The sequence below is a fragment of the Papio anubis genome, chromosome 5 (assembly GCF_008728515.1).
Source record: "Papio anubis isolate 15944 chromosome 5, Panubis1.0, whole genome shotgun sequence".
Classification (NCBI taxonomy): Eukaryota; Metazoa; Chordata; class Mammalia; order Primates; family Cercopithecidae; genus Papio; species Papio anubis.
In genome coordinates, this window is record NC_044980.1 from 115,761,332 (window position 1) to 115,784,858 (window position 23,527).

General features: G+C 42.6%; 1 protein-coding gene and 1 pseudogene across 4 annotated transcripts in view; one reads left to right on the plus strand and one right to left on the minus strand.

The window, feature by feature from the left end:
- SNX24 (sorting nexin 24) overlaps positions 1-23,527 on the plus strand; it is a 177,544-nt gene that overhangs the window by 73,822 nt on the left and 80,195 nt on the right. Inside the window, exons 2-3 of one of the 4 annotated variants that reach the window (XM_031666430.1) lie at positions 8,966-9,067; positions 11,084-11,205. The exons of 2 other annotated variants lie outside the window; for them this stretch is intronic. The gene's annotated coding sequence lies outside the window, so the exon portion shown is untranslated. The remainder of the gene's footprint in view (positions 1-8,965; positions 9,068-11,083; positions 11,206-23,527) is intronic. One more of the 4 variants, XM_031666431.1, reaches the window with a different exon arrangement.
- LOC116275019 lies at positions 17,695-18,023 on the minus strand (annotated as a pseudogene).

Below are 23,527 nucleotides of genomic sequence, written 5' to 3' on the forward strand. Positions count from 1 at the left end.
GGTGCGGATGTGGCTCTTTTAAAAATGAAGGCTCTGGGTTGGATGATGTCTGACCACTTTTCCTTTGGTCCAGTTGAGGTGGAGGTGGGAGGAAATGCTACTAACAGATGCAAGTTGAGTGTCCCTTATCCAAAATGCCTGGGACCAGAAATGTTTCAGATTTCAGGGTTTTTTAGACTTTGGAATATTTACATTATACTTAGTGGCTGAGTGCCCCAAATCTGAAAATACGAAATCTGAAATGGTCTCAACTGTTATACCAAGTGCTGTTAACTCCACCACCTAATCGTCTTTTAAAATTTGCCCACTTTCATCTTCTCCATCTCCATCATCACTCTCCCTCCCATTGCCCTGTCATCTCACCCTGGACTGCTATAATAACTTTCTACTCCATTTTCCCTATTCACCCTGAGCTCTCTAGAATTCATCATTTTGCAATCAGAAATATTTTTCATGGCCAGGTACTGTGGTTCATTCCTGTAAGCCCAGCAACTTAGGAGGCTGAGATAGGGTGATTGCTTTAGCCCAGGAGTCTGAGACCAGCCTGGGCAACATAGCAAGTCCCCATCTCTACAAAAGAGAAAATAAATTAGCCAGGCCTGATGATGTGCACCTGTAATCCCAGCTACTCAGGAGGCTGAGGTGGGAGGATTGCTTGAGCTCACGAGTTGGAGGCTGCAGTGAGCTACGATTACGTCACCATAGTCTAGCCTGGGCAACAAAGCAGTTGTCTCTTAAAAAAAATTTTTTTTTTCATAGTGCACATCTGATCATGTCAGCTCCCACTTAAAAATCATTGAGTGGCTTCTCCTTTCTTGTAAGGTAAAGGCTGGTCTTTAGTGTGGCCTGTGAGGCCCTCAGTGTGGTCTGCTCTCTGCCTACCTTAGCTGCTCTGGAGCCCTCCTGTGCCCTGAGCTCCAGTCCCATAGTCTCAGTTCCTCAGGTAATCTGTTTCTTTTGTTAAACTGACCTTTCCTCTTTGTCTTGTCCTCATATCCACCATCAACTTCCCCCAGGGTTCAGGCCTGTTTCATCATGGTCTCCTCAGAGATTTAGCCCTGACTGGGCTCTCCTGTTTCATGCCCTCTCAGTAGTCTATCTTCCCCTCATAGCATGGCGAAGATGATTCATTGTGCTCTTAGTTCACTGAATTCCCATCCTGTAGCACATGTTCACACATAAAAGTGATCAATAATTTTTCAGTGAATAAATAAAGTAACTTGAGCCAGAAGTGAGAGTAAATGATCTATCCAAGATAGCATGGCCACTTAATATCAGAATTAAGACAAAACACACAGACTTTCCACTGTATCTGGTTTTTGTTTCATTATTAGTAGTCTGGGTCTGCATGGGAGACTTGTTCATTCTGATTGCATGAGGAAAATGTGCTTTTGACTCTGTTTCCAGGGAGACCTGGATCTCTGCTTTTTGTTTCCAGCCCTTCTGTGGAGTTAGTTCCTTCTGGTACATTTCTTTGGCCCCTCTTAAGGTTTATCCTGGGGGGCCTGCTTTGTTCCATTGGCATCATAAAGCTAGAAGTTGAATGTTTCTCACTTTTCTTAATTCTTTAAAGTGACTATTTCGGATTTCGCGTTTATAATATTTTGTGGTTTTTTATCTTAGATGATTTTATTCTGAGCCTTGATCCTGATGCTTCCTTACCAAATACTTTAAGCTTGAACAGTGCATTTGGGACCTTTATTTTTAACATTCTGCATCCCAAATTCTGTGTTTGTTATTTCCATGGCTGATGACACCCCTGCCCTTACTGACTCACTTTAAAGGAAGAGGCTGTTTACTTAACAGTGGTGTGTTGTCTGTTTTCCCAAAATACAATCTCTGACCAGAGTCTGGGTTGAGTGGTAATCTTCCTTTACATAAGCTGCTTGGAAACTGTCAATTCAGCCTTATCTGGGGGGTGATTTGGGATGTGGGCTCATTATGCTTGCATGGCATACTCCGTCATGATCTTCTTTCTGAGCTCTAGACTGTTCAGAAAACTTCCTAGCTGGCTTTAATTCTGTTATTGAGATCTAGAAAACCTCACTACATTCCTTCTACTCATTTGTGCTGAAAGTATTTAAAGACTGGGCTGGGCGTGGTGGCTCACGCCTGTAATCCCAGCACTTTGGGAGGCCGAGGGGGACGGATCACGAGGTCAAGGGATCGAGACCATTCTGGCCAACATGGTGAAACCCCATCTCCACTAAAAATACAAAAATTAGCTGGGTGTGGTGGTGTGCACCTGTAGTCGAGAGGCTGAGGCAGGAGAATAGCTTGAACCCGGGAGGTGAAGGTTGCAGTGAGCCGAGATTATGCCACTGCACTCCAGCCTGGCAACAGAGTGAGACTTCATCTCAAAAAAAAAAAAAAAAAAAAAAAAGACTGCTCCTCAACATCTCTCCTTGCTTCTCAAATGCCAAAGGGGAAGCCCTATGGCCCTGCTCTGGCTTCTCCATGGAAAAGACTCTATCTCATTTGACAATGAACTTCTTGAAATATGGCATCCAAACATGATTCTGTGTGGACCTGGTATACAGGTTTTTCACTTCTTCATGGAACCAAAAGAATAAACATGTTGTTTGCTTGCCTGATTCTGTTCCCCACTTCTCCCGTTTTTCAGATTCAGTTGTCAAACATTCAAGAAGGAGGACCTGAAGAAAGCCACTGTGGTTTGGTTTTAAGTTTGCAGCTATATCTTCAAATTGTGGTGGTGATGATACGCATCATAAAATTTTAGGCCTTTGTGTAAGGACCCTGCCCAAAATCTGTTAGCACAGAAATCATAAAGCTGCATTCTTCATCTGTCAACTAAGTAAATATAAGATAGAATTATAAGTGGGTGCTCTAGCTTCATGGTGTTCAAGGTAAATAGTAGGCACTATTTAAAATAATGCTGGCCAGGCGCAGTGGCTCACACCTATAATCCCAGCATTTTGGGAGGCTGAGGTGGGTGGATCACGAAGTCAGGAGATCTAGACCATCCTGGCTAACATGGTGAAACCCCATCTCTACTAAAAATACAAAAAATTAGCCAGGCATGGTGGCGGGTGCCTGTAGTCCTAGCTACTCGGGAGGCTGAGGCAGGAGAATGGCATGAACCCGGGAGGCAGAGCTTGCAGTGAGCCGAGATCGTGCCACTGCACTCCAGCCTGGGTGACAGAGCGAGACTCCGTCTCAAAAAATAATAAATAAATAAATAAATAAACAAAACAAAATAAAATAATGCCAACAGGCTGGGCCTGGTGGTTCCCACCTGTAATCCTAGAAATTTGGGAGGCCAAGGTGGGCAGATCACCGGAGGTCAGGAGTCATATTGGGGTTAGAGCTTCACCATATGAATTGGGAGGTGGTGGTGATGGGGTGCATGGTTCAGATTATAACAGGGCAGTGGACCCCATACACAGAGTTTGTTCTTTTGCCCAAGACCATTGTTAATATGGTGATCATATAATGAATACTCTCCTATTTGCCTGTAGTTTGAAGGCCAAATTATATAATTTGGATGACTACCAAGGGAGTTACACCCCCCGTTTACATGTACAGCTATTCCTTAGGACTTTTGGAAAGATAATTTACTTTATAACATTGGGTAATCATATTACCCAATGTTATTTCTTCATAAGTAATCATATTTACTTGTCTTTTCTTCTTTAGTAAGTTTTAAGCCTGTTGAAGCCTGTTGAAGCTGTGGATTAGAATTTGTATAATACCTTACTCTGTCCTGTGTCTAGTACAGAGCCTAGCATAGATTGGGAATTTAATAAATAATTTATAGACTTTTAGAGCTCAAAGAGTATGTGGTGATGATCTAATTTAACATTCTCATATTTATTGATAGAAAGAACAAAAAAAGAGATGCAGACAAGTTAGGTGGTTTACCAAAGTCACAGAGTCCTGAGAAAGAACAGAATGTGGCCTTTATGAAATGTAGTTTTCTACTCTTTACAACATACTGCACCGCCTTTGAATAAAGTTTAAATGAGGGCTAAAATGTGATTTAAGAGGGGATTCCCTATATGCTGTCTCTTAAACATGTCTCCCCATATACAAATTTAAGCGTGTATATGTCTAATCTATATGAAAATTTATTTTATGCTCTTAGTGCAATTACAACTTTTTGTCGCTTATTAAGACTTCAGAGATACAAACCAGTAGCTCAGTAATTGCTTTCTTGAATCTGCCTTTAATAATTACATTTAGTAAAGCTGTATCGAAAATTAGAAAGGCAGAGACTAATGGAAAACTAGATTTTTCACTGAATTAGAAAGCAAGACAATCCATATATTGACAACACTTCAAGTTGAAACAGATCAGGAAAACTGTTTTGGACTGTTTGTGCAAAGAGGCAAACCTGGCCCTGATGGGCAGTGGTGTCCGTGTTTTATGGAAGCAGAGAAACTCTAAGAGATTTCATGTAAATCGGCATATTGGGAAGAGAGAGTCCAGGTCTGATTTAGATAAAGTCATTTGAATCTTTTAAAGCCTGGAATTTCTCCTTGGTACTAGCAAAGAAGTAGAATATAAAGAATTGTGTTAATGAAGTGGAAATATCTTTGAATAAAAAAAAAGTACAAAACTCATTTAGGGGTCATATCTTGCAGTCAGAAGGAAATGTGTGCAGGAAGATTGTAGTAGTTTCTGTAGTAGTTGATGTGGTGTTTTGACTTTATAGCCAGAAAAATTAGTCATTTTAGTTTGTTTTTTGCATTTTAGAAAGCATATTAAAAAGATCCCAATGGTGGATTAACTCAGGATTTTTTACATATTAGGAAAATAAAACTAAAATATAATTACATTAATTGAAATAAACAAACAACACTGATGCCTCTTATTCACCTGTCAGAGACAGTGTATTTTTGCACAGTAAGCCAGGAGACAGGCCAGGTAGCCTGCTGATACACCAGCTTCCCTCCCAAACAAGATGCTGGCTACAAAGTTCACATGCATCAGGGCCCAACAAACTTCCCATACTGTGGAGGCACAGGGTTATAACAACTTTAGAAAAATGCCTTTAAAAGGGCCCAATGTATTTGTCACATTATCATGGATAGCTGAATTGTTCTAATAGTGTCCTGTTGAGCAAGTTCATCCTTTCCTAAGAATGAGGGCAGGTGTTTGCTTACAACGTTTAGAGGTAGGATAGTTTATGTGTCTCTCCAAGGCAAGAGGAAACATCTAGAAAGTAGAAAATTCAGATAGACAGTCATGTACAGACTTGATTGTCTTCTTTTTCAGGTCAAGGGAGAGAGAGGTGTGAAAAGTTTGGAAAAGCCAGTAGGATGAGAAGGCATGTGAAATGAGCAGAGGCCACGTGGTCAAGCCTTTTTGAGAACTGTTGTCTGGCCAGATTAACTTGGAGTTTAAATTTGTTAGAGCTCTCTGATTTCACCATCAGAAATTACACAAAGGATGGAGAAGTAGGGTAGCATAAGTCAATTAGAGGATAGGGTTATCCTGCCTTGAGAAGTGAATTTGCTGTTTGGTAAGAAAGATACGGACTAAGACAACAGAATCTGATCCTGGAAATATTATTTTGAATGGTACAGTAAGCATGCATGGTTCATTATGAATGAGTTAGCATTTGTTTATCCTGCACAGTATATAAAGTGTGGCACACAGTATGTGTATATGGCACCATCTCTACCTTACAGTGGAGTTGCAGAGCCATATACATGGCAAAGCAATACACAGTTGTTATATACAAGTAGAATGCTAAGACTCTAGAAAACAATCTGGTCAACCCCCTCAAGTCCCCGAATGTTCTAGATGATGAACAGCCATAGAGCTGAGAAGTGATTTTCCTGTCTACATGGCTAATAAGTGTCAAAGAGGGATCTGGAACTCAGGTTTCTGCTTCACAGATATTTTTTTCTAATTATAGAATGTTTTCACTCAAAAATTTTAAAAAATGAGATATACATGTTCAATGCAGAAAAGTTGAGGGGAAAACATGAAATGTGCAAATAGGAAAAATTACGCATAATCCCTCTTAAACATTAACATTTTTTTCTTTTTAGTAGAGACAGTATCTCACTGTGCTTCCCGGTCTCAAACTCCTAATCTCAAGTGATTTTCCTGCCTCAGCCTCCCAAAATGCTAGGATTACAGGCATGAGCCACTATGCCCAGTCAACATTGACATTTTTCTCCCAGCATTTTTGGTAAAGAATATATATACAAATACACACACATACATCACTATTATGCACATATATTTACTAAATAAAACAAAAATGTACTCTCTGTAGGCTGCTTTTTTTTTTTTTTTTTAATTTTAACAAAAGCATATCTTTCCTACTCTCCGCTGTGTTTCAGTTGGATGTACTATTTATCCCTGAGGGCCCAGCAGCTTGCCTCTCTGAAATGTTCTTACATGTCCATATTTGACACTGAGAATTTTAGTTTGTAAAAGGATAGCTTTGGCAAAGCCATGGTAAGGGATAAAGGGGTTGGTCACCTAGAGAGCAAATATTTGGAAAATAAAGGCACTAATCGTGGTTGGAGGTGTTAGTTCCTTATCTTGTGAACCATTTTTAGGAGCCCAGGAAAGGTCTTACTCAAAAGTTTCTTTTAAGTCTATGTGTCCTGACTTGTGGAAAAATGCTTGGCAGAAGATCCACAGCTGTACTGTCTCTGTAAAGAAACACTATGGAGGGAAAGAAAAAAAAAAATCACATCCAGGTGATGTAGGGGATTTAGTTTTGAAAGTCTAATATGTGAAACCTAGATGTAAGACTTGAAAAAAAGATTTCTTCCTACATTGGTAGCGATGTAAGAGTTTTCAGATGTTGGATGCTTTAGATTTAGCTCAGGCTCTTGGGAATGGCATGAATTAGAGCTTTGCGTTTTCAGTTTTTCTGTAGAGACCACATATGTCATATTACTAAGGGAAAGCAACCCATAGTAACAACAAAAACAAAACTTGCAGAATGGTTGTATTTTTGCAAGTCAACACCTTTTCTTGAATCCATTGTTCTTTCTTTAAAGCAGTCAAACAAATTACCTGATTATGATATATCATGTAACTAGGAGAGTCTCTTTGTTTGGAGTAAAAGAAATCAATACAAGAAGCTCTTGGAATGGCCTTTTTCTCTCTCTCTCTTTAGTGGCTCCTTATGTATGGCTTTAGAAATGCTGATTCTACATGAAGAATGACAGTGATTCATGCTGAGGCCCAGCCTTGTTAGACTCCTAACTGCTCTCTGAAAATCTTTGACAGTGTTGGTTACATGTATCTAGAAGAGGTAGTAGTTGGTTTAATACAGAAACATAGTTGTAAATTTTTCATCAGATAAATTTAGTATTTAAAGCATAGTATTTAAAGTATCGGGCATTTTTTTTGTGGGTTTTTAAATTTTTATTTAATTTATTTATTTATTTATTTATTTATTTTTGAGACAGAGTCTTACTCTGTCGCCCAGGCTAGAGTACAATGGTGCAATCTCGGCTCACTGCAACTTCTGCTCCCGAATTCAAGCAATTCTCCTGCCTCAGCCTCCCGAGTAGCTGGGATTACAGGCGCATGCCACATTGCCAGGCTGATTTTTGTATTTTTAGTATAGACAGGGTTTCACCATGTTGGCCACACTGGTCTTGAACTCCTGACATCAGGTGATCCGCCCACCTCAGCCTCCCAAAGTGCTGGGATTACAGGCGTGAGCCGCCTTGCCCGGCATTGGGCATTTTTTTTTTTTTTTTTTTGAGACGGAGTCTCGCGCTGTCGCCCAGGCTGGAGTGCAGTGGCCGGATCTCAGCTCACTCCAAGCTCCGCCTCCCGGGTTCACGCCATTCTCCGGCCTCAGCCTCCCGAGTAGCTGGGACTACAGGCGCTGCCACCTCGCCCGGCTATTTTTTGTATTTCTTAGTAGAGACGGGGTTTCACCGTGTTAGCCAGGATGGTCTCGATCTCCTGACCTCGTGATCCGCCCACCTCAGCCTCCCAAAGTGCTGGGATTACAGGCGTGAGCCGCCTTGCCCGGCCTGGGCATTTTTTTTTTAAGTAGGTTAACTTAAATTTAAAATAGGAATAAAAGCTATTCCAGGGTTCCGTGGTATAATTTCATATTTTGCAGTTGTCATTCTCTCAATGCTGCCTTCTCTGAGTAGTTTATTGAAAATTACAACCTTTCCCCTAGCGATCCTACTTTCTTTTACCTGGCTTTATTCTCCCCCTTCCCCATGCCAGGTAATCACTTTCTAAAACTTACTTTGTAAGTTTAGTTTTTATATTCATTATTTGTTTTCTGTCTCCCCTGCTGGAATGCAAATTTCATGAGGACAGAACTCTTTGTCATTTTACTTCAATGATAGACTTCAGACGCCTTGAATAGGGTCTAGCACATGGCAGGTCTAGATATCTATCTGTCTATCTGTCTATCTGTATTTTTTTTAAGAAGAATTAAGCCAGGCACCATAGCTCAGTACCTGTAATCCCAGCATTTTCAGAGGCTAAGGCAAGCAGATCGCTTGAAGCCAAGAGTTCAAGACCAGCCTGGGCAACAATCAAGACCTCATCTCTACCAAAATATAAAAACTAAAAACAATTAGCCAGGCACAGTGGTATGTGCCTGTAGTCCCAGCTAATTGGGAAGCTGAGGTGGGAGTATAGCTTGAGCCCAGGAGCTCAGGGCTGCAGTGAGGTGTGATTACACCACTGCACTCCAGCCTAGGCGACAAAATGAGACCCCCTCTCTAAAACAAGTAAAAACTAAAAAAAAGAAGAATTAAAATTCTGAGTTTTGAAAGAGGGCTGAGTATTCTGTGACCTTTAAGAGCTTGCTTTCTTCTTGTAAGTGGGGCTTTTAAAACCGTGAATTGATGCTCTCTGACACCTGTTCATAGAACAGAAAAAGTTTCTTTCTATGAGGAGGGCCCTTAATTGTAGTAGACTTCACAAAATGGCCTGTGTTCTTTCACAGGCACAGAGGTTGTCCCTCTCCACTTCTTCTTTTCCCATCTTTCAGAGCCCAGCGGCAGAGCTTTGAACCTGGCAGATGCTGTTCCCAAGCAACCTTCCATTCCTGGGGTCTAAAAAGGACCATAAGTGTGGCCTTGAAAGAACACAGGTGAATCTTGGATCTCATCTTCCTGATGCCCATAGAAAGGAGCCCCCGACTCATCAGGAATGAACCAAGAAATTTGCAGCCACCCGAGCTTACGCTTTACATTTCTTTTGGTTAAAAAAAATAATTATTCATCCATTCATCCATCATGTGTGTGTGAGAGAGACAGAAAACACTTTTAAAGTTTTTGATCTTTTGAATTACATAGGTTTTTAATGAGAATGTGGTATTTTTAGAAATAAGCATAGCATATCATAGTACTTCATGGTGTGTTGAAGAAATGATGGCTATTAATTGCTTTGGATTCCATTTTGATTTCTGAGAAAGCAGATAATACAGTCGTCCCCCCTTATCCTCAGGTGTTATGTTCAAAGACCTCCAGTGGATGGCTGAAACTATGGTTAGTACTAAACCTTATATGTGCTATGTTTTTTCCTATATATACACACCTGTGATAAAGTTTAATTTATAAATTAGGCACAGTAAGAGATTAACAAGAATATTATAATAACAATAAAATAAAAAATTATAACAATACACCAACATCACTTCTCCTGTGACTTGGACCATTATTAAGTCAAATAAAAGTTCCTTGAGCACAAGCACTGCAGCACTGCAACAGTTGATCTGATAACTGAGCTCCTACAGCTAGTTAAGTGACTAATGGGTGGGGATGCAGATGGTGTAAAGCTGCCAGAAAAAGGGAGGGTTCATGTGCCAGCTGCGACCAGGCAAGACACCACCATGGGACAGTGTGAGATTTCACCACTCTGCTCAGTGCAGTGTGCAATTTAAAACCTACAAATTGTTTATTTCTGGAATTTTTCATTTCATATTTTCAGACCGTAGTTGACCATGAATAACTGAGATCACTACTATATTCAGGAGGATAATAGAATGCATTGAGCACCAGTTATGTGCCAGGCTAGGTGCTAAGGGTTTTATATATCTTGTCTTATTTATTTACTCCATCACCAGACCTAAGAAAGTAGGCATTATCATCTCTATTTTACATATGAGGAAACTAAGGCTCAAAGTTGATAAGCAACATCTGTAAGGAAATATAGCCAGGAAGCAGCAGATCTGGGTGTCGGGTGTGTCTAAGTCCAGACTGGTGCTCTTTCTACCCTATCATGGAGCTTCTCAGAATAGCACTAATTATTAAGACTGGTAGTTTCTTATTGATAAAAGGCCTGGCCTTCCTTCCCCCTTCTCTTCCCTTCCTCTCTTCCCTTTCCCTTCCCTCCCCTTTTTCCCCTCTTTCCCTTTCGTTTCACCTCCCCTTCTCCTTCTCTTCCCTCCTCCTTCCACCCCCTCCCCCCTCCCTTTTCCTCCCCTTCCCTCTTCTTCTTCCCTCCTTCTTCCCTTCCCCTTTCCTGCAGCTTCTCCATTCTTCCCCCTGCCCCTCCCATCCTCCTCCCATCCTTCTTCCCCCTTCCCATTTCCTTCCCCTCCCCCTTCCCTCTCTCTTCTTTTTCTCTCTCCTCCTCCTTCCTCCCCCTCCCCCTTCCCTCCCTCTTCTTTTTCTCTCTCCTCCTCCTTCCTCCCCCTCCCCCTTCTCCTTTCCTTCTGAGTGAAGTGGCATAATCATGGCTCATTGCAGCCTCAACCCCCTGGGCTCAAGTGATGAACGCCCTGGACTCAAGCTCCCTGGGCTCCCTCGAACTCCAGAGTAGCTGGGACCTCAGGCACGTGCCACCATACCCAGCTAATTTTTAAAAATTATTATTTGTAGAAATGAGGTCTCCCTATATTGTCCATCTGGTCTTGAAACCCTGGGCTCAAGTGATCCTCCTGCTTTGTCCTCCTAAACTGCTGGGATTAGAGATGTGAGCCACTGTGGCAGGCCTTGGTCTTCATTTTCATAGCTTTCGGGCTCTCATGTACAGTCTTCTTTTGACTATTTACAACTGCCTTTCTATAAGAAATCCTATCTTATATTGCATAGTCTGCCTCTATTATGTCTAACTTATTGGTTGTTCTAACAAAAATAACTCATTTTACCCTTTCCACTATTAGATTACTGAACTGGACTGAAGTTTATACATATTCTTCCCAATTTGTTGTCCAGCTGTCAACTACCTGCTCACCTTTTCTTCTCCTTCCTTATTTTTCATGGATTCAACGTGCTGTGTTGCAAGGTAATGTTTAAGGCAGTGAGGATGTTAACAGTGAACAAAAGTTCCTATCATTATGGAGCTAATAATTTATTAGACAAACAGTCAGTCAGCCAACCAACAAGCAAACATTGTATGTGCGTGGTGTATGTATGTATGTATGTTTGTGTGTGTATGTGCGCACACACCAGACCATGGTAAATGCACAGAAGAAAACTAAGCCAGGTCTGGGGATAGAGAATGATGGGAGCTAGTTGCTGTTTTAGATCAGGTGGGTAGATAACACCTCTCTGAAAAGGTGACCTGGAACAACAATTGAACAGAATGAGGGAGAAGCTTTCTAGATAGAGAAAAAAGCATTCAAAAGCCTATTATAGGTGGCAGTGAGGAAATGTGCCTGTTATAGTTGTGGGTGAGGAGACTGGTGTGGCTGGACCAGGGTGAGTGAGAGGGAAGTAGGAAGTGAGGAGGGATCTGCCAGAGGGTTGAAAAGGGCCACTTTGGCTGCTGTGAAATACAGATTGCTGCAGGGCAGGAGTGAAGCAGGGAGACCAGCAGGGAGGTTGTAGAGTGAGAACTCAGGCCTGGGGGAAGACACAGAGGGCAGGTACTTCAGATTTACACATGACACAAAGCTTGGCAAAACACTGGCTCATGTTTTGGAAGACAGAATTGATTTCCAGAAAAGTTTCAACAGCCTTGTCTAATATTAGAGTCAAAATTAACATGATAATATTTAACAGGTCATTATAAAGCCTAACCTCAGATCTGAAAATTGCCTGTTTAAGAACTGTTGGGGAAGACTTGGGGGTTTTGTTTGATTCCAAAGGCATCATTAGCCGACAGTGAGATATGGTTTCCAAAACATTTAGGTGAATGCAGGTTGCAGATACAGAAGCTTAAGCTAGAATCATGGGAGGTCAGGGTTCCACTGGATCTTTTGCTCATCAAGGCTCATCAGGAATCCAGGCCTCTGAATGAGCATTGACAGAGGTGAGTGCAGCAGCCCACTGTATGCATGCATTACAGGGTCAATCCCTTCTAGTAATGGAGAGAGAAGTACCTTCTCTCCTAGACAGATGTATAAATGTGGTTATTGTTACTTCATGATCATTTTCCCTATTCAGCAGCTTCCCCCGCACTGATAAAGGAACAGTTGTAGCAATGATTTTATTTTTTTGTTTTTTTGTTTGTTTTTTGTTTTGTTTTGTTTTTTGTTTTTTTTACATAAGAAAGTGGCAGTCTTTTATTGCAAATATGCACACACTCTCGGGCGAAGTTCTCTGGTCCTCAGGTGTGGGGGGCCAGGGAAGTCGCGCCGTCGCTCTCGGGTGATGTTCTCTGGTCCACAAATGCGGGGGCCGAAGAAGTCACCCCGGCTCCCGCCGGCGGCGGACTTTTATGCCTGGGAGCTGGAAGGGGAGGAGTTCGGGGCGTGTGTGTAGGAGTGGCTTCTTGAATTTCGGTGTCCTCGACTTGACGTCATTCTGCGCATGCTCAGTTGGTTTGGTTCTTTTCCCGGGCGCGGGAAAATCTGTGAAGAAGAACCCGGAAACAGGGACTGCTCCATCTTGTTCACCTTCCTCCATCTTGTCCCTTTTCCTTCACCCAAACAGTCCAACCTCTTATTGATTATAAGAATTTAGGGCGCTGTGGTCTGTCTGGCTGCTTCCTGCTGTTAAGGGGCGTAGTTAGGGTCTGAGGTTGGCAGTTGGGTGTAGGGATGCAGGAGCATTTGGCTGAAGGTGACTCGGGTGATCTTTTGGACCTTGGCTCGGAGAAATTTTATTAGAATGGGAGCAAGACATAACATAAGGCAGAGGATTAGTATGGGAATTAGGAATGGAAGCATCTGCTGTACTACAGGCAGTAGCCATACCGGTGGTCCGGGGGTTAAGGGGGTGTTAAATTGTTGAAGCTAGGGAAACCCCGATAATTAAAGGAAGAAAAACAGCCCGCTTTTGGATGTTATTGCTGGAGCTGAGCTGGGAAGCTAGTTCAGACAATTCTCCTTCGCTATATAGGGTTAAGCTAGGCACTAAAGATACCGGAACGCAAAGGGACTGGGTGATGGAGGTATGGTTAAGAGTTTTAGATAGAGTTTGGTTACACCAAAAGTAGCCTCCAACAGGGGCCGTCTGGGTCCTGCTGGGAGCTTATGTGCAATTACACCATGAAGAGTTTGGCGTAGAGTAGCAAAAAGGAATCTCTGTCTCACTCTGTCTCTCTTCATCTGTCTCTGTTCATCTCTGTATCTCTTCATCTATCTCTCTCTGTCTCTCTTCATCTCTGTCTCTCCTCATCTGTCTCTCTTCATCTCTGTCTCTCCCCATCTCTGTCTTTGTCTCTTTCCACCTCTGTCTCTCTCTCTGTCTCTCTCCATCTCTGTCTCTCCCCATCTCTGTCTTTCTCCATCTCTATCTCTTCATCTCTATCTCTGTCCGTCTGCCTCTCTCTGTCTCTGTCTGTATCTCTTTGTCTCCATCTCCATCTCCGTCTCTCCACCTCCCGCTCACCAAGGCTGCTCCCCTCACCAACTCCCCTACCTCCTGGCTTCTCCCTATCTCTGACTCAACAGGGACTGAGTGCCGCAGAGGCCCTTGGGGAGGTCTGGGCTTTCTACTGCCTTCTGGTTACAGCCTCTCCTTCCCTGTCCTTCATCCTGGCCTAATGAGTCCACATTTTATTTAGGGAGAGGGCAGAGTGACAACCCTGGGTTGGGGGGGGGGAGACAATCTGCAGTGCCCTGCATGACTGAGTGTATCTGGTTGTCTGTAGACCAGGTTTAGAATCTCCATACAAAGTTAGGATTAGTAGGAGTAACTAGGGGAATTAGAGTGAACCATAATAATGATGACAGAGGTGTAGAGGGTAAGTTCAACATTGCCGAAATCACAAAGGGCACCCTGCCAAGCTAGGTCTTCTATGAGAGTAAAAAGTTGGGAAACCTACTGGTTGGGGGATGGGTCGGGAAGGAGGGTGTCTATGGGGTTTATGAGGGAAAAGTCAGTTAAGATGAAGAATGGTGAGGAAGCAAGAAAATTTGAGGAGGGTGTTGATCCTTGAGTAGAACCTGGCCACCTGGAGAAAGGGAAGGGGAATAGATGTTTTGAGTTAGGTTAAGATGTCTCATCCCAAGAGGGGGGTGGAACAAGAGGGCATGATGAGGAAAGAGTGGGCAAAGCATGCATAGTCCAGGCAGTAATTTAACATTGGGGTCTGGCGAGGGTTAGACGGTTTACCATCTACCCTAACTACTGAGATAGTGGATGGCTGGCTAGGACCTCCATAGGTTGACAAAACAGAATAGGTAGCCTCCGTATTGATGAGAAAAGAAATTGGCTTACCCGCTACCTGAAGAGTTACCCTAGGCTCAGCGAGGGTGACAGGGGTCTCCGAGTGTGGGCACCGTCAGTCGTCATCCAGGTGTAGGAGCTGGAAGGAACCTTCCGACCCTTGAGGAGAGGCACCACGTTGAGGCGCAATGCCTGCCCTGCTGGCGGGGCAATCAGACTTCCAGTGTCCTTCCTGTTGGCAGGTTGGGCATGGCGTGGTAGGCGAGGATTTGGACACCTTTTTTCCTAATGCCCAGTTGTGCCACACTTAAAGCATGGGCCAGACGGAGTGGCCAGCTTGGCCTGGGGACACTGGTTTGCCTAGTGTCCTGGGTCTCCGCATTTATAGCAGGAGCCCTTGGGAGACTTGCCCTGTGTCTTCCCTGCCAGCAGAGTGGGCAACGCTGGTTGGAGGGCAGCCACTAGAGCTTGCGCCTGAAGCACAGCCCTTCTTTTCTCCTTGTCTAGCTCTGCGGCCTCAGCTGCTTCTTCTCTGGAGTTAAAAACTTTAAAGGCCAATTTTACTAAGTCCTGTATGGGGGTTTGAGGCCCATCTTCAACCTTTTTTAGCTTTTTTCGAATATCTGAGGCTGACTGGGAGATAAAATAGGAGGCTAGGACAGTTGCCCCAGCTGGAGAAGTGGGCTAGCTGGGTAAATTGGGCCAGTGCCTCTGTAAGGCGATTTAGGAAGGAAGCCGGGTTCTCATCTGGGTGTTGGATAATTTCCTTTAATTTATCAAAATTGACCACTTTGTTAGAGGCTGCCTGCATACCGGCTAAGAGACACTGAATCATAATGTCCTTCCTATGGCGGCCAGGCTGCTGCGGTTGGTAATCTCAATCTGGTTCTATGGACGGGACAGCCATCTCTCCTAATAGGACGGTGGCGTCGGTTAAATGCCATTGATCTGCATGTTGCCTGGCGGCTGCGAGAATGCACTCTCTTTCCTCTGGGTTAAGAGTGGAAGTAAGAATGACATGTAAGTCATGCCAGGTAAGGTTATATGCGCTGGCCTAGGTATCGAAACTCTTTGGAATATTAGGTGGGGTTGGCTGAGAAGTCGCCAAGTCGTTCTTCAGTTTTGGAAAGGTCAGCCAAGGAAAAGGGGACGTAGACTCTAACCACGCCTTTGGCTCCAGCAACTTCTCGGGGTGGGGGAGGGGGCCACAAACTAGCAGGGGAGGTTGGAACAGACTGACCAGTAGGGTAGGTTAAGACAGGCTGACTGGTAGAGGGAGTTGGGGCAGGCTGACTGGTAGAGGGCTGACTAATGGGGGCCGCTACCGAGGTCTTGGAGCGAGTGTGGGCGGAAATGGGAGAGGTAAGAGGAGTGGCTGAGGGAGGAGTGTCGGGAGGGGCGGTAGGAAGTCCATAGGGAGGGGGGTTGGAAAGTTGGGAGGGAGGTCGCCTGCCGTCAGCCCCATCTGAAATGGAGGTGGAGTCCTCCTCAGTTGCTGAGGTGGGGGCCAAGGGCCGGGTTTAGGGGTTTAGGCTAACAAGACCTGGGCCATTTAACACCAGGCGCACAGGTCTGGACGAGAGCGCAAGTCCTAAAAGCCTTGGACATAGATAATTTCTGACCACTTTCCGAGCCTCTGGCAGAAATTAGAGAGATCTAATAGAATGTTATAGTCAAGTGTGCCGTCTGGTGGCCATTGGGATTGGTTGTCTAATTTATACTGTGGCCATGCCACAGTGGAGAGGTTTCGATTGTGAGGTTCCCATTGTTTAACCACCAGAAATGGAAACCGACCTCACGCAGTGGCAAAGCGTCCTTTGCCGCTGCTAGAGACCGGGGGCTCCTGGAGCCACTAACGGAGAATTGAGGAACTTCAAGACGGACGTCTCCGGGTTGAAGGCCTCACTGCGCCACAGGGTGGCTACGTCCTTAGGCGTACGTACGACTCCAGGCCAAGGACACGGAAACGGACGGAGATGGTTAACAAAGGGGAGTACTCACCGAAGGAGAAATTCTCAGAGCAGCACCAGTGGGAGGCTGGAACACTTGTTCGGTGTTCGTGGCTGGTTGGGTTGGGAGCCGGTTCGCTGTGGAGGAGGTTCGTTAGACCCCTAGGGAATGTTGAGGAAGGGTCTCCTCCTGGGTCGGGTTTCGGCACCAACTGTTTTAATTTAATTTAATTTAGGAGAACTAAATAATTAAACATGAGGCCAAAGTACATAAGAAAGTGGCAGTCTTTTATTGCAAATATGCATACACTCTCGGACGAGGTTCTCTGGTCCTCAGGTGTGGGGGGCCAGGGAAGTCGCGCCGGCGCTCTCGGGTGATGTTCTCCGGTCCACAAATGCGGGGGCCGAAGAAGTCACCAGCAATGGTTTTAATAATATGAATAGGTAGCATTGTTTAGATTCTTGCTAAATACTAGATAGTGTTTTAATGATTTGCATGGATAATTACATTTGATCTTTGCAACACATCTATGTGATAGGTGTCATTATAAACTCCATGCTATAGGTGAGGAAACTGAAGGTTGTACAGGTTAAACAACTTGCTCCAAATCATAGAGTATTAGCAGAGCCCAGAGAGAGCAGAGGAAGACACAATATTCAAATCCAGGCAGTTTGACTCAAGAACTAGAACTCCTAACCACTGCATTATACTGCAAATCTTATAGGTTAAATTAATGATATCAGTATTGTAATTTGTGCATATTTGGGACTAAACAGGTTTTTAGTAGGCTGACATTAAACCTATCTTTTATCGTTTATACTGATTCTGTGGGAATTTTTTTTTTTCCAGGAGAATGACTCAGTTTATTATTCTCAATTTGACACCCTATCTATCCCACTTTAGGCTCAAACACTGCACAGAGCTGCCACGCCTAACCTTGTAACAATCGCATCCCTGGAAGGTGAAGGGGGTAAACCACAAAGTCAGAAACTGGGAAAAGCCGCGGTCGCAGGCACACCTCTCAAGGAAACAAACTACAAGAAAGGGCTCAGTCATTGTACATAGCAAGTGTGCAGTAGGCAAAGCTCTGTTCTTTTGACAGTGGCCAAATGCTTAAGTCCCTGGTTTCTTGGGATCGATCATGGCCCAAGGTTAGTAAGAAGGCCAACAATGTTGTGAGCAGGAGTCAATTTCTACAGGGTCATGGGTCATCATCCACCATGTGAAGGGGCTCCAGCAGGTTGGACATGATCAATACCCATCCAGATTAGCATCCTGACGCCCTTGCCAGAGCTCAGGCTCAGGCAGCTTTGGCCTCGTCTTCTAGCTCATCTAGGAAAGGCTCCTGGGAAATCGAGTAGAAGGTGTAACCATAAATAGCTAACACCAGGGCCCCGATGCCTAGGCAGGTCACGATGTTCTGGGTCTGCCACCGCGGTAGGACCTTCTGCTACTGGGCAAGCTGCGTCCGCGGCATGGAATGCAGTTGCTCGGGTGTCTGCTTCTCCCGAGTCGGGTCGATAAGCTGAGCGAACGGGGCCTCTCCACGCTTAGCATCCAGAGGGTCACCAGCTCCCGAAGCCGCCATGTTGCCGCTCCTCCCTTCGCGGTGCCCTCTGTGGGAAAATTTGTGCTGAGTTTTAAACCATATGAAAAAGGGATTTTGGGGACACAATCCATTTATTAATTGGGGAATACCAGTATTTCCTTGAATCCTGGATTCAACATCTTAGGGAGAACATTGACAGACTGTGTTTTATTCTAGAAGGTATAGTACAAGACCTGAAAACTATGTCATCTGAAAGACAGGTATAGGAGTTAGAAAAGTTTAATTTGGAAGAGAAAGGCATTTAAAATGAAACAAAATCTTCTCATTGCTGAAATGATAAAACCGTAAACTCTATATGATCTAAAGGCCCCTATTTGGCTTCTGTTTCTAGGGGATCAGATCCAGTCTTCATTCACACTCTAATGACACCCAAATTTATATGTCTAGTTAAGACCAGACTTGTCAACTCAGTCCTCTGAAGCATCTCCACATCCTGTCTAATGTGCATGTCAAACTTAGCATGGCCAGTGCTGAGGTCTTACTTGCCACCATAAACTAGTTGATGCAGATGTCCCCAGCCAGTCGATGGTGGCATCACCATCCTTGCAGTTGCTCAGACCAAAAACCTCACCATTACATTTCATTCTTCTCTCACTTTCTCCCTTTTGTTTTTATGTGCTTTTACATAATATTTTCATATATTTTTACATTTTTCCACATCCAGTCATCAGCTTATCCTGTTGGTTCTCCTTTCACTCACCTCTTCCCACTGCCACTCAGACCTTCCCTCTAACTGTTCTCTCTCTGGATCACTCTTGGCACACAATGGTAATGCTGAAAGTTAAATTAGAATCTGTGACTATTCACTTTTCCATCTGCCTGGACCAACCTCCTCCCGTCCCAGGTAGACTCAGGACTCCTGCCCTCCTGCCATTCAGGTCTGTAGTGAATGAAATAATGGATCTTCAACAATGTTCACACCATAATCCCCAGAACCTCTGAAAATGTTACCTTACATGCAGAAGGGACTTTGTGGAAGAGTTTAAAGTTAAGGACCTTGACATAAGGGAGATCTTCCTGGCTTATCCCGGTGGGCCCAGTGGAATCACATGAGTCCTTGTAAGTGGAAGGGGAAAGCAGAAGAGTAGGTTAGAGAAATGTGACAAGGGAGGGGCGTGAGCAACTGTTACTGGCCTTGAAGATGGAGAAAGGGGCTTATGATTCCAGGAATGTAGGCGGCTTCTAGGAGCTGGAAACAGCCAGCAAAAAAAGTGGGGGCCTCAGTCTCACAACTGCAGGGATCTTATTGCAGGAACCTGTTATCACCTAGAACCTCTGCAGTCACACAGCCCTGCCAGTACCTTGATTTTAGCCCATGAGACTTGAACAGAGAAACCAACCAAGCCCATTGGACTTCTGATCTGTAGTACTGTGAGATAAGTGGGTATTGTGTTTATTACAGCAAGAATAGAAAACCATACAAGGTCTCTGCTCAAGTATTATTTTACCATCAAGACCTCACCCAAAATTACAGCCATACACTCATTCAGGCCCTCTCTGTCCCTATTACCCTGGTTTATTTTTCTCTGTAGCGCTAATATGCATTAATTTGTGTGATTGTCTTTGTCCTACCCTCCACCCTCATTAAAATGTAAGCAAGCTCTGTTAGGGGTTTTTATCTGTGTTCATCGTTGTATCTCCAGTGACTAGCTCTGAACCTGGCACGTGGTAGACCGTTAATACTTATAGAGAAGATGAGGGAAGTTAGCCTTTTGCTCCCTTTCCAGCCTTCTTCAGAGGTGTCTCTTCACTTTCTGGCTGTACCACAGTCAGCTGCTTCCAGCCTCTCACCTGCTGCTTCAGGGCTTTTGCACATGCTCTGCCCACAGTGCTTGTCCCTCCTCTTTGCCTGCTTTCCCTGTAGTCTATTCTGAAGCATTAACTCTTTAGGAAAAACTTCCCAGGTCCCTGAGAGCAAATCCTGTCCTCTCTTATTAAAAACTGTTTCCAAGGCATATTCATTTGAGGGGAAAAAGAAGCATTTTATATTGAGTATAGCTCCAATAGCCTTTTTTTTTCTCTAGAGACAGGTTGTCATTTTGTCATCCAGGCTGGAGTGCAATGGCACAATCATAGCTCACCGCAGCCTCGAGCACTTGGGCTCAAGCAATCCTTCTGCCTTGCTGCCCAGGTAGCTGGGACTGCAGGCACTCACCATCATGCCTGTTTAATAGTTTTTTTCCTTTGGTAAAGACAGGGTCTCACTATGTTGCCCAGGCTGTTCTCAAAACTCCTGGGTTCAAGCGATCCTCCTGCATTCAAGCGATCCTCCCACTTTGGCCTTCCAAAGCACTAGGATTATAGATGTGAGGCACCACATCTGGCCCAGATAGCTTTTTAGACATCTGCTTTACAGCACACATATAGTCCATTATAGCAAAGCCATAGTCTTAGCCTTCATGGTGCTTACAGAGAAGAGATTAAGTGATATAGTAATCAAAACAATTCATAATTATATCATGTTAGCTGCTACTTCTTTTGCTATTAATGCAGAGAATAGCAAAGTGCCTGGCGCAAAGCTCAATAAATATCTGTGGAAATACATCAGTGAATTTCATAAGAACTTGATAGCTGTATTAAAAAAAAGTCAGCATTTATTACATTTATTGTAGTATAACTTTAGAAGACAGAAATTTGATTATTTTTTCCTGATTGTAAGAATAGTATATACTCTAATGAAAATTTTAGATTACAGAGAAAATTATAATAATTCGTAATCCTTCCATTCAGGCATCATTTTGACTTTGTTGTATTTGTTGTCTTTCGATGCATATTTTATGTAGTCAACAGCACAGTGTGAATAAATTATTTTATCCTGCTTTTTCATTAATACTGTATTACAAATACTTTCTTAAAACAGCATTGTAGGCTTCTCTTTTCCCTAAAAAAATTCTCCTAAAAAGTACAGGTTATTTGGGGCATGTAGTACATATCTGTGTGAAATAGTCAATAGGATTATATTTGGTAATACTGAAAGTTAAATTAGAATCTGTGACTATACTTTATGTAATCTGATCATGCCATTTAGATGCTGTCTTTAAGTAGAGGTATGGGAGGCAGTGATGCCTGAAGTTTCAGCAGGCTCTGGAATGGAGGTGAGATTTTACTTGAATGCTGAAAGGAGGATAGGACAGGAGTCCTGGGCCTGGAAAGGCTCACCTGTAAGCAGAGGTGACCCAGCTCTGTGCACGTGGTGCCCAGAGTGGAGAATTCAAGAAGAAATTGCTTCTGATTTGCTCTTCCGGGACAGCTATGGAAACAAGGGTGTGTTGATGGGTTGGAACAGATACTGGAAGATTTTGGAAGTAGGTGCAAGAGTTAGTATGATTTGTAGAAGTTACGGGCTTGTGATAAGGAGGTGCAATCTATAGCTAAGAAGTTTTGAGAGAATAAAGATGGATTCTTTTGCTTCTCTATATGACAAGCTATTTCAACCACAAATCCCTTCTTTGACTAGCCTGTAAAGAAGGCTGTCCTGAAATGCCCATGAAAACCATTGTCTGCTTTCTGCTGGAGACTTTGTCAACTTATTCATAATTTACAGTAATTACTTCTATTTCAAAATATCTTACAAAGCACCAAGACATTTATTATCCAACAAACTAGTACAGTAGACATGGTTTTTGTCATTCTTATTTTATTGATGAAGATGCTATGACTCAAAGATATTTTGAGATTTGCCCAAATTTATATACCTTTCTTACTCTTCTTCACAACTTGCTTTGCAATAGTGGAGATAAAATTTATTTTTATTATTGCAAAGCAAGTTGTGAGGAAGAATAAGAAAGGTATATAAAAGCTATATGATAGCAGCTATCTTCTAGAATGTTTCATTGAGTAACACAATGTGTGATTTTTTATTGTCACAACTCAGGTAAGCAAAGAACCAGCAGTGTTCATATTTTATAGAAAATCTTAAGTCAAAGTTATATGATATTGAAACTAGTCAGTTTCAATATAGCCAGTCAGCACGTATGACCTGATATATTTTGAGTGCATTTTTTCCCTCACACGGATTTGATTGGTTTTGTGTCATATTGATGCAGCTTAAGAGGAGAAGAAAAATGAAGACTTTTCATACTCAAATCATCACTCAAGGAGATGCAGGTACAATTAGTACTAAGGTTTAGACTGAAAACCTGGAATCCTATAAGTATCTGGAATCCTATAAATATCAGTGAACTCAAGAAAATTTTTTCTTTAAGACCAGAAGGATTCAAAACATTTAGCAGGTATCATTCTAGGATGTCTGAAAGTAATATAGCGTGTGGAAAAAGTCCCAGCACTGCGTAAACATGTTAAAAGGAAAAGATAAAATGTGTCTAGAACCTTCCAGAATCAGAAGTTATTTTAAAAGTTGCTGGTTTGTTTAAAGCACCATGATTCTAAATAACGTATCTGTATCTCCGTTTCTTGATGTCGGTATCTTCGAAAACGTCCACTGTCCCTCCGTTTTAAAAGCTGGATTTAGCTTACTCTACCCATGTATTTGTCTCCTTTCAGCACTCAGTTTTCACTACGTATATGATTTTAATTTCATCAATTTTTTAAACTAATATTACAATTTTTTCTATTGGTTACTTTGCAATTTGAATTTTTTTCTTTATTCACCAACTTTTAGCAGTATTCTCGGACTATCAATTATGCAAGAGGAGAAAATCTGCACCCCGTTCACTTTCTTTCACCTAGTCCCTCCGCAATTCGTCTTTTATCTTCTGCTTTGTATGCCATTTTATACTGACAGGGTTTTAGGATATTTACAATATGTTCTATAAAAATAACTGTCTTCTATGCTGTATAGATTGATTCCAAAACCTTAGCACCATAATTAATGTTTCCAGTATTATAATTATATCTATGTGTGTGTACGTATATTTATTTATATTTTCACGGAATAATCAAGAAGTGTATTTGGAACTGCAGAGAAGAAAACGTTGCCTTATAAATTACTAAGTCTGTACTGCTCAGTGGGAAATATTTCAAGTGTTATGCCAAATGGACACTCTTTTCTTATTATTCTGTAAACTGCACCAAATCATATTACATTTAGTCTGCTTCATATTTGGACCTTTACATTGTATATAGTTTTGTTTATTTTTCTTGAAATTTTTAAGTAACTTTTTTTCTTGACAGAGAAAGATAAATGCTTTGACACTATCACTAAAACCTTATAATTTGTATTAATCATATTTTTTTTTTTTTCCACAAAGGCCTTCTTCTTGGAGCTCTCTGGCTCTTATTCTAATTTGAACACTTTTAAGACTGCAAAGCTACATTTTAGGATTTTTTTTCTCCACTTTGTTTCTAGGTTAGGTCCACAGTCTTGGCTTCTTTTGTGAATTCCTTTTTTTTTTTCTTTTTTTTTTAATATTGAAAGAAGGTTCCTGGATGTGTACCTAATAAACCATTTGTGCTCCTGCATGTCTGAAAATAACATTTTTCCTTGCCCTTGGTGGAAGATTTGACTAGATATGGAATTCTACATTAAAGC